This window comes from Bos javanicus, chromosome 21 (genome assembly GCF_032452875.1).
Source record: "Bos javanicus breed banteng chromosome 21, ARS-OSU_banteng_1.0, whole genome shotgun sequence".
In the NCBI taxonomy this organism is placed as follows: Eukaryota; Metazoa; Chordata; class Mammalia; order Artiodactyla; family Bovidae; genus Bos; species Bos javanicus.
In genome coordinates, this window is record NC_083888.1 from 63,569,449 (window position 1) to 63,579,503 (window position 10,055).

The following is a 10,055-nucleotide window of genomic DNA, read 5'->3' on the forward strand; positions in this document are numbered from 1 at the left end:
TACCACCTGTGTATTCCTTCCCATGCAACTTATTGATGTAAAATTACAGCTACACCGGTATAAATAAGTTATGCTGCAGTTGTAAAATGGAAGAAATTTTGTTGTAGCAATTATGTTCAGCAAGATGACAAAATAAATTTCCAGAGCTGTGCCTGCAGTAACCTGGGGAATTTAAACCTCATAATTTCCATTCATTTCAGATAATTTGGAGTAATTTCTATATGTAATAACTTTGTAATGAAAAACACAGCGGTACTGAAGTGATTTCGCTCCGTCTTTTTTTCTTCTATGGTATACATGGCACAAAATAAATGATAAAAATAATATTTCCTTTTTATATGTGTGTGTGTTGAGTAATTCCTTCAGCAAAAAAAAAGAATCATAAACTAATACCCAGACTAAATCTCTGTCCACAAAATGAAAAATAAATTGAGTTAAAGAAAGTGAAAAAGTATGAAAGGCTTTGGATGTTTTATTGTGACTTTATTGAATTGTCTTATTCCCAGGTTTCTTCCGATCTCTGAGGGTTACACTTCCTAAGTAAAGGGGTGAACGCAGGCCAGCCCCCAGGTTCCCAGGAGAGGGCCACAGGGAGACTCCCCCCCCACACCCCCAAAAGCTGGAATATCCAGACCCGGTGGCGATGTCGTTCCCGGAAACTGTTAGGAAAGACAGTCTCATCCTGAGATGAGCTGGGCTGTTCTGAGTTGCTGCTTCCCATCAGGTCTTTAATAGCAACTTTCTCCGCAACTGGAGACAACTTATTAGGCTGAGCAGTGGTCACAAGAGGGCCTCGTTTAATTAAAGACGTGGCCAGAAGGTGCCGCTTCCCTGGTTGCCCCATGCCCTGCCCGACCTCTGACAGTGACACTCACCAAGAATGCAGACGGCCCCCGAACGCCTGGCATGATCCCCCGGAAGCTCCCACTGCGTCGTTAGAGGTGACAGGAATTACAGCAGCCGCATCGCTCCCAGCGCCATGCAATTAGCCTCCAGCGCCCATCAAGGCTCTCCTCCACACGAAAAATGGAGGCTGGTTCTGGATGAGTCATCGGCCACTTAAACGCTGCCTGCCAGGAGAGAAGGCCAGACCTCTTGTCGGTGCCCAGGAGAGCTGTCTGCCACCTCCAACTCAAAGTTTCTCCCTCGGATCCTGCTGCTGCGTGCAGCTATGGGGGGTGGGGGGCAGACCTGGGGTCTTGGGCTGTGTACCAGGTGCCCACGGGCCGGTTGGTCCAGAGAGAGGGGAGAGGACCTTCCTTCTCAGCTCAGTGACCTCCCTGGTCCGATGGAGCTCCAGAGCACCTGTGGGCTGACTGTCTGAGCAGAGGTGAGCACTGGCCGGGTCGCTGGCCCCCAGCAGTCAGCCCACAGCATCACTGTGACTCACGCATCGACATCACACGTGGATGGGGTGGATGGGGGGCTTGCCACGCGCCGAGCACGTCCGTGGCACCGAGACAGCCATATGGTTCCTCATCCAGACAGACCTGAATTTGCTCTCCACCCCTGCTCCGAGGACTGTGCAGGGAAGCAGACACAGGATAGGACCACAGTGGCCTGTCACAGCCCACCGAAGGTTCCCATGGCCGTGCCTCCCAAGCGCCATGGGAGCAAAGCAAGGGAGGGGTCAGGGGTCCTAAACACCGAGTACAGAGTTCTTCCCTGACCCTCAAGGCCTGCTAGGTCAGAAACTCGAGAAGTTTATCTTATCTGATCCTGGGAAGAGAAGGACCTTCTTCCCCAGGAAGTCCAAGGCCAGTCTCGAAGACGCAGAGCAAGAATCACTGCGGGGCTGGTGTCTGGTACAAACATGCCACCAGCCTCCGGCCAGACTGGCTTCCCAGCCACCCTGCAAGGCGGCCCCTGGGGGCCCCGCTGGGTGTGGGATTAAGTCAGCAAAGGAAAGTGAGTGCAGGCAGGACCAGGACCCAGGGAGAAAGAGGAAATGTAAAGAGGACCAAAGATGAGGTTAGGAGAGGAATCCCCCACACATACCCTGGGGAAACAGCAAAATTCAGAAAACACGACCACGGCTCTGAAACCAAATCATCTAGAAATGGGACGAAGGAGCAAAAATAATAAGGAAAATAATAAGCAAAAATAATAATAAGGTCTGGAGATGCTGAGTGTCATAAAGGACTCAGCAGAGGAAAGGGGCTTGACGTGCAGCACAAGAGAATGGGGGTGGACAGAGGGGTCTGCTGGTTAAAGTCTAGGTCAGACAAATCACTAATCCTGGCACAGATTGTTACAGAGTGCACAGCCCGGTCCCTTCCCTGACTTGGATCTGTGCCTTCCAGCAACCTCGCAAGATGCACAAGCTTCTTGATCCACACCTCCGAGAAGCACAGGGGTTGGGTCCCCACCACCCCTGATGTTTGCTGGGAGACCTCAAGCGAGCTGCTTCCCTTCCCAGCGTCCCAGGTCCTCCTATCCCAGTCCTCCAAGACTCTCAGCAAGGATTACATCACATAATCTGTTTGAAAGCTTGGAGCATGGGACCTGGCCCATAGTAGGAATAGAGCAAATTATAGATATTATTATCATGGAGCCTTAAGCTGAGGTCAAGAGGAAACTCACATCCAACCCAACCTTTGGTATACACTGGAGTATTTTGTTTCAAAGTGAAAAGAATAAAGTTCCCTGGACTTCATTCATGAGCATATTTATGTTGGTGAAGCACCTGTTATGTACTGGAGACCGTGTCTTTATCAGCACGCAGGCTGTTGCAAATCACTGGGCTCTGAGCTCCTCAAAGCAGATGGCAGGATCTGCCTCCTCTCCTCGGACAGTGACAGACACATAGTGGCTTTGAACGAACGAGGCAGCAAGACCTAAAAATGCCTGCACAGGGGCCCTGAAAAAGCCAAGCGCACAGAACTACGGCTGAGAGATTTGCAGGCGTCATCTCGGAGATGGGGACCAGAGGCTCACCATTCACTTCCTTCTGTTAATCTCCAAATTCCCCAGAGTCGACATTTACGTTTTGATGATCAGCCACAAGAAATTAAAAATTAAAAGTTGTTGGTTCTATATACTTTGTGTTAGGGAGCAGGAAGGGAGAAAAACTGACCACCTATGAAAAAAAGACTGGAATGACAACCACTATTGTGTTAGGAGGGCTTCCCTGGTGGCTCAGACGTTAAAGCGTCTGTCTGCAATGCAGGAGACCCGGGTTCGATCCCTAGGTTGGGAAGATCCCCTGGAGAAGGAAATGGCAGTCCACTCCATTATTCTTGCCTGGAAAATCCCATGGATGGCGGAGCCTGGTAGGCTACTGTCCATGGGGCCGCAAAGAGTCAGACATGACTGAGCGAAGGGAAGATTGTGTTAGGATGATGGGATTAGCAGGGCTTTAAAAGGGGCTTCCTAGTAGCTCAGAAGGTAAGGAATCTGCCTCCAATGCAGGACCCTGGGTTCAATCCTTGGGTTAGGAAGATCCCCTGCAGAAGAGAATGGAAACCCACTCCAGTATTCTAGCTTGGAGAATTCCATGGACAGAGGAGGCTGGTGAGCTACAATCCATGGGGTCACAAAGATTTGGACACTACTGAGTGACTAACAGCGCTTTTATAAGAACTTATTATTTCAAACCTTCTAAAATGTCATAGAAGACCTACCTTGCATTTTTTGTAAAAGAATCAGGGGAGTAGTGACTGAACTCTGAAGAGCTCTGTGGTGGCGGGGGGCGGGGGCAGGGGGGGGAGTGTGGCATGCACCTGGCTTTGAGATGCAGTGAACACTGTCCTGGCAGGGTACCATCCTGGGGTCAGGGGCCACTGAGGGATGAGGTTAGGTGGGACCCTTTTTAAAAAGCTGCCTTTCCCAGCTTCTTTCCCTTCTGTTTGGGGGCCTCCGTTGCCTGATGCTGCATGCCAGATTCTCTGAAGTCCAAAGGGGCAGGTGTTAAAAGCACTTCTCCCCACTGGCCAGGGACACTAAGAAGCTGGGGCTGTCCCCTTCCCATCGGCGTCCACTTCCTGGCTGGGCTCTGTGCAGGGTTTGTGCTAAGTGGGGCTGGGGGTGGAGGGGTGCTCTTAAACATGCACAATAAAGAATGTCCTCTCGAAGCTTCCCCCTCCTTCCCACCTTCTGTCATCCGGGGAGATAATTCATTTATGCAGCTTTCACAGAAGACTGACATTTTCGACTTTTTTAGCAGAATAAATTTATAAGGTAAATTAGGGGGTGGGAGCCCTAGTGTCCTAGGCAGATTCAAACTGGTAATTACAGAGGGCCTAATTATGTATTCACCGTGGATCTTTCTGGAACTGGGAAGGCTACAGGGTGGCTCTTGTTCCTCCTGCAGAGGACAGTCTCCCCTGGAAGCTTCACAATCAGCGTTTGAGATGCTTTTGCTTCCAGCCCCAAGCCGTTGTGCGGAAGAGCTTCTGTGAGCTGTACCCATGCCCTGGTATTTGCAGAGAAAATCCGGATCCTAGTCAGGCCACCCAGATTTTCCCCAGAGATTGTGAGGTCAAGTATTCTTCAGATCAGGGTAGGGGGGCCTGACTTGGATAAAATAAAATAAAATTTTTTTAAACCGCAATTTTTTAAAAAAAAAACCCTGCTCTGCCACATCTTCCCGTGATTCTACTTCGAATTGGAGACTTACATCTGCAGCCTGTGGTATCAAAATTACCATCCCAGCCATCCTCCCTGCTTGGCTGGGAGCTCCTTGAAGTCGAAACTGTATCTTTTACTTCTCCGTCTCATTAAAACTCGGCTTGGGGTCTGGTCTCTCTATAGTCACTTAATGAATAGAAAGGCCTAGAAAAGGGCACACGTGGCTCTCGGAAGGGAAGGACCCTGGGCCTCCAAGTGGTGAACTGGGTGAAGGCCAGCCTTTCTCAGGCATCCGAGCACGTGTGGTGTTTGGACATATCTGAGCCTCTTAGTTGCAGAGCCCCCCTGTCTAGAGCCAGCTGCCCCTCATTTTCCAGAGCCCTCTCTGCTCCCCTGGTGTCTGATCATTCACTGGGTAAATATGGGCTGTGCCCTGTTATGGATTGAATTGTGTCCCCGCCCACCCCCAAATATGTTGAAATCCTAACACCTGTACCTGGGTATGTAACCTTATTTGGGAAGAGTCGTTTTAGATATCACTAGTTAAGGCAACCTTACGCTTGATTAGGGTGAACCCTTAATCCAACATGACTTGAGTCCTTATAATAAAAGGAGAAGACGCACAGACAGAAACACAGAGAAGGCAGGATGTCCATGGAGACAAAGATCAGTCCAGCAGCCATCTGAAACTAGAGCGGCAAGGAAGCATCGTCCCCTAGACCTTCAGCAGGGGCATGGTCCTGCTGACACCTTGATTTCAGACTTCTGCCTCCCCGCCCAGAACGGTGAGACAGTAAACGTCTGCTGTTGTAAGTCCCCACGTCTGTGACACTTTTGTCACGGTGGCCCTCGGAAGCTGGTACACGCTCCCGTCCTGTGCCAAGCCGGGATCGAGGCACGGAGAACAGAGCAGAAGCTGAGATGATGTACGGCAGGTCCCTCCTTCCGTCCTGGACCCTCAGGTGTGCACCTCTGCTGACCTCTTATTCCCACTTGGCACTTGCACGAACTTCAGACTCCCATTATAAAGGCAGAACTTGGGGAAGGGCAGAAAGTCAGTGGGGGAAATTCTAGGGGTGCAGAAGGGCCTTCCCATCAGCCTTCAGATCACACCCCCCCAAGTAAACTCGCACCCAGCACCTCCACAAAGTTGAGTCTAAAACACGAGCCTGCTCCTCTGAAATCCTTCAGCCACTCGAGGTGTTAGCTTAGCGTGTGGTTTCATTTTCATTTGGGGGTTTAATAAACAAAGAATTTTAAAAAGTCAGAGACAACAGAGAACTAACTACTTTGCAGTATAGCCGACAACCACGCAGGACTAAGGATATGGGTTTGGATAAGAGGTGGGTCTCTGGAGTTTTACTGAAAAGTATTTGGGGTGAAATAGAAGACCCACTGCCCTCTCCTCCCCCACCACCCCCCACACTAGTGAATCATCCAAGCCAACAAGACCAGCCCAGCTCCTACACGTGCCAGATGGGAAAGAAAATTCTTTTCTTCCCAGCACCCTCCCCCCTTCACCTCCCATGGACCCCTCTTAGGAAAGCTTTAGCCTGGGCAGGACTGATCTGGATGGCTCTGCCACCTTCCAGCCTGTGTGTGCAGCCCTAGGGGAGCCGATTGGAGAGTTCACACTTCTGAGAAGTGCTGGGTCCACACCCAGACACAGGCGTCTGTAGCTTTGACCAAACACAGGCACGAATGACGTGGATGTAACAGGACTGTCTTCCTGTTAGGCTGCGAAGGAGTGGAAACACAGGGATGGGCTTCCAGACAAGAACAGAAACAATCTGGGCCCCTACTATGCGCCAAGCATGGGCTGGACTGTTGACATCTACCCTTCCAATGTCCTTACCTACCAGTTGGATATCGCTTAGTTTCCAGGAGGGGAAACCAAGTTCCACAGCCAGCCCAGTGCTCTAGGCGAGAGTTTCAGAGTTAGGACTCCCAGTCTGGTGATGTGGGTACCATTCATTTCTACATCCTCACATTAGTCAGCCTCAGACAGGCTGTGATGCAGAAACAAAATAATCGCTAATGGTAAGAGCTTGACACAAGAAAGGCAGTTTCACTGATTTCCTATACTTTGCATGTTAGCAGCCCTCCTGACTCTCTAAGCCACTCCTGGTGGCCTCCAGGGCCATAGCAGAAGAGGGATATCAAAAAGTCCCACTGGCTCTTAAGTGCCACAACCCAGAAGGCACACATGTCACTTTTACTCACAGCCCCATTGGTCAGAGCTAGTCACGTGACCCAACATAACCTCAAGGGAGGCTGGGAAACATGAACCAGCATCTGGAATGCTGCAGGGCTGTGCCTGTCAGTCACCATAACCAGAAATAGCATGAGCCTGAATAAAAGGGCAAATGGACCTTAACTGGAAATACCTCCACCGGTCAATTTGGGGAGCAGAAGTATGGCTCCACGAGAATAATAGAATGCCTGATTTGTTACATAACTGTACTTAGGATGCTTTTTCTGAGCTTCCTCACACCCCTCCCCCCATCCTCTGATATTTACTGATGGCACTGCTTTTTTATCCATCTCTCACTGAGCTTGCCCCCATCCCACTGAAGACATGAGGGCCTTCAGAGTAACACAGAGATCTTCTTCACTGTGCAACTTCCCACTGGGAGCAAACAAACCTACAGGATGTAGAGGGGACTAGTCAGCTCCTCAGAAGAAGAGGCTCACGAGACAGAGCCCCTCTGGTCCAGAACTGTGTTCGTTTGAGACGCTTGTCAAAAGAGACTTTCAAACTCTGGAAGGTGTGAGATAACTGCTGTTGTTCAGTCTGAGAGTCATGTAAGACTTTTTGCGACCCCATGGACTGCAGCACGCCAGGCTCCTGTGTCCTCCAGTATCTCCCAGGGTTTGTTCAGATTCACGTCCACTGAGTTGGTGATGTTATCTAACCACCTCATCCTCTGCCACCCCCTTCTCCTGCCTTCAATCCTTTCCAGCACCAGGGTCTTTTCCAATGAGTCAGTTCTTCACATCAGGTGGCCAAAGAATTGGGAGTTTCAGCTTCAGCATCAGTCCTTCCGATGAATATTCAGGGTAGGTGTGTAGGTTGATGTAAAACACCCAGGCTTCACTTCAAAACCCTCAAAATAGTGTTTGATGGATGGATTTAGATCAGAGAACTTTTCAACTGGGAGGAGCCAAGAGATGATGCAGTCCACCTACCTCAGAGGGAATCTGAGGCCGGGGAGGGGCTCACCCCCAGAGGGAGACCCCGAGCTCTGGGGGGTGCCCCCCGCCCCTGGCTCCCAGGCGGTGGACGCAGCCCCAGAGGCCCCAAGTCCCCTTTCCAACTGTCAGTCAACACATGAGAAATGATCGCTTAAGAAGCCACAGGACTTTGTCTCCCGTAAGCCTGACAACAGCTTAGGAAAGCTCACAAACCTCAGCCACCTCGGATGACAATAGGTGACAGGAAAATGAAGGGCGTGATGGGAACCTTCCATCTTCAGGGGAAGGAAAGGGCAACTCAACACAGGGCTTCCCTCCCCCTACGTCCCCCCGCATCCACCCCTGGGTGCCACCTGCGCCCTGCGCGAGGTCAGACAGGCAGCCCTCACCTGAGCAGGGTGTTGCCTTCAGGGAGGCCACCAGGTCCTAAAGAAGCAAGAACTGACTCAGGAGGGACAAGGGCATGGAGGTGGGGGCTGGGGTGATATCCAGGTCGGGGCAGGGGTCTTGCCTTGGCGCGCAGGCCACCCAGAGGCGAGCCTCTCCACTCTGCCATGTCCCTGAGGGTCATGAGGCCCAGCATCCCTCCGAGTGAGAAACCGAACCCCCAGACTGCCCCAGACTCGCCATCCTGACGGGTCGGAATGGACACCCTGAGAGCTGAAGGAATCCCAGGATGAGTGGCTGAGCCTCAGTTGGTGACAGATGGGGAAACTGAGGCCCACTGAAGCCGCATCCCCAGCCGGGCCACACCCTCCCTGCAAACCAAGCCCGGCCTTCCTTCCTGCATGCCTTCCCTCTCCCTGGGGTGGAGGAAGGGGCTCCGGCCCTGCTCCTGCACCTTGGAAGCCCGTCCCCCTCACCGCCCCCCTCCTCAGGGGCTGGCTCCATCCTCCTGCCTCCAAACCTCTTAGCCCTGCTCCGGGGGCTGCCACCCCCACCCCTTCCCAGTCTTCAAGAATTTTCCCTCGGCCCAGATTAACCGCGGGCAGAGACCAGGGCTCACTTGCCTGCGTGTGGCCAGCCTTCCTTCCAAGGAGGCCCCTAGGATTAATGAAGGGAGCCGCGAGGGGAGGGGCAGCAGGTGGACGCGAGGACGCGGGGCTCCAACACGCCAGCGGGGGCGGGGCCGGATGCGGGCCGGACGGGAGTGACTCAGCGCGGGGCTGCCCTCCCTGGAGGAGGAGGCAGTCTGCTCCCTCACCAAACACAGCACCCAACACCCCGCATGATCGCAGCTAAGAAAAAGAAGCGTATGAAGGAAAATCTTCTCGGTCATTTTTAATAAAAGGAAAAGAAAGAAAAAGAGAAAGGGAGAGCAAGATTTAAAGGCAGAAAGAAGGAAAAAGGAAAGAAGGAAGGAAGGGAACTTCCCCTCTGATCCAGTGGCTAAGATTCCAAGCTCCCAATGCAGGGGACCCAAGTTCAACCCCTGGTCAGGCAACCAGATCCCGCCGCCACAACTAGGAGTTCGCGAGTCGCAAGTAGCGGTCTTGCAGACCACAGCAAAGACCAAAGAGCACGCGCGCCGCGACAAAGACCCAGTGCAGACAAATAAAAGTAAACTTTTTTTTTTTTTTTAAGAAAAAGGAGAGGATGGAGGAGAGGATGGAGGAGAGGGGAGGGGAGGGGAGGGATGGGGAGAGGCCACACGGGGCCCCCTGGAGTTAGCTTCAGTTTTCCCCAAGGCTCACTCACCTCTTGGCCCAGGCTACCAGGTATAAACCACTCAGCTCCCCGCAGCAGGTCCTGTGAGGGGTTACCAGGGATGCAAACCTCCTCCGAGCTGTATCTGTGCAGCCAGGAGACAGTCTCCTCCTCTGGCCTCTGAAAAAAAGCCTCACTTCGTTTTTGTGTCATCTCAAAAAAAAAAAAAAAAAAACCATTTCCTGAGCCCCTGCTATGTATAAATTCCTTTGACGTGAAGCACAAAGGTTGCTAGATAGGGACCAAACCGAATTCGTATCAGAGCTGATACTGCCTGGCAAGGGGACCTCGGACAAGGCACTTCACCTCCAGCATCTCAGTTTGCTCATCTGTAAAACTAGAGTCTTAACCAGACCTCAGAGCCCCTGAGAACTCACCAGGCTAAAACAGGGGAACGTACTAAGCATCTGGGTATGGCAGGTCCTGTACACATACGTAGGCCGCAGAACGAAGCAAGTTCCAAGTAGCCTAAGATGCGGGATGCTGTGCAAAAGGAAAGGCACGATACCTCTGCGTAGGCAGGTCAGGGAAGGCTTCCTGGTGGCGGGGGCTCCTTGCCTCCCTTTCAAGACTCAGCACAGTGC

The 10,055-nt window shown here is 51.9% G+C and overlaps 1 long non-coding RNA gene across 2 annotated transcripts; it reads right to left on the minus strand.

The window, feature by feature from the left end:
• Positions 1 to 468: 468 nt before the first annotated feature.
• On the minus strand, positions 469 to 9,622 carry LOC133234575 (uncharacterized). Of its 2 annotated transcripts, XR_009732188.1 has the most exons (3): positions 9,463 to 9,615; positions 876 to 1,070; positions 469 to 769 (listed from the first exon to the last, which is right to left on the minus strand). It is a non-coding gene; the product is annotated as an uncharacterized LOC133234575 (long non-coding RNA). The 2 variants fall into 2 exon arrangements; XR_009732187.1 differs by having other exon boundaries at positions 469 to 1,070; positions 9,463 to 9,622.
• Between the last annotated feature and the right edge of the window lie 433 nt (positions 9,623 to 10,055).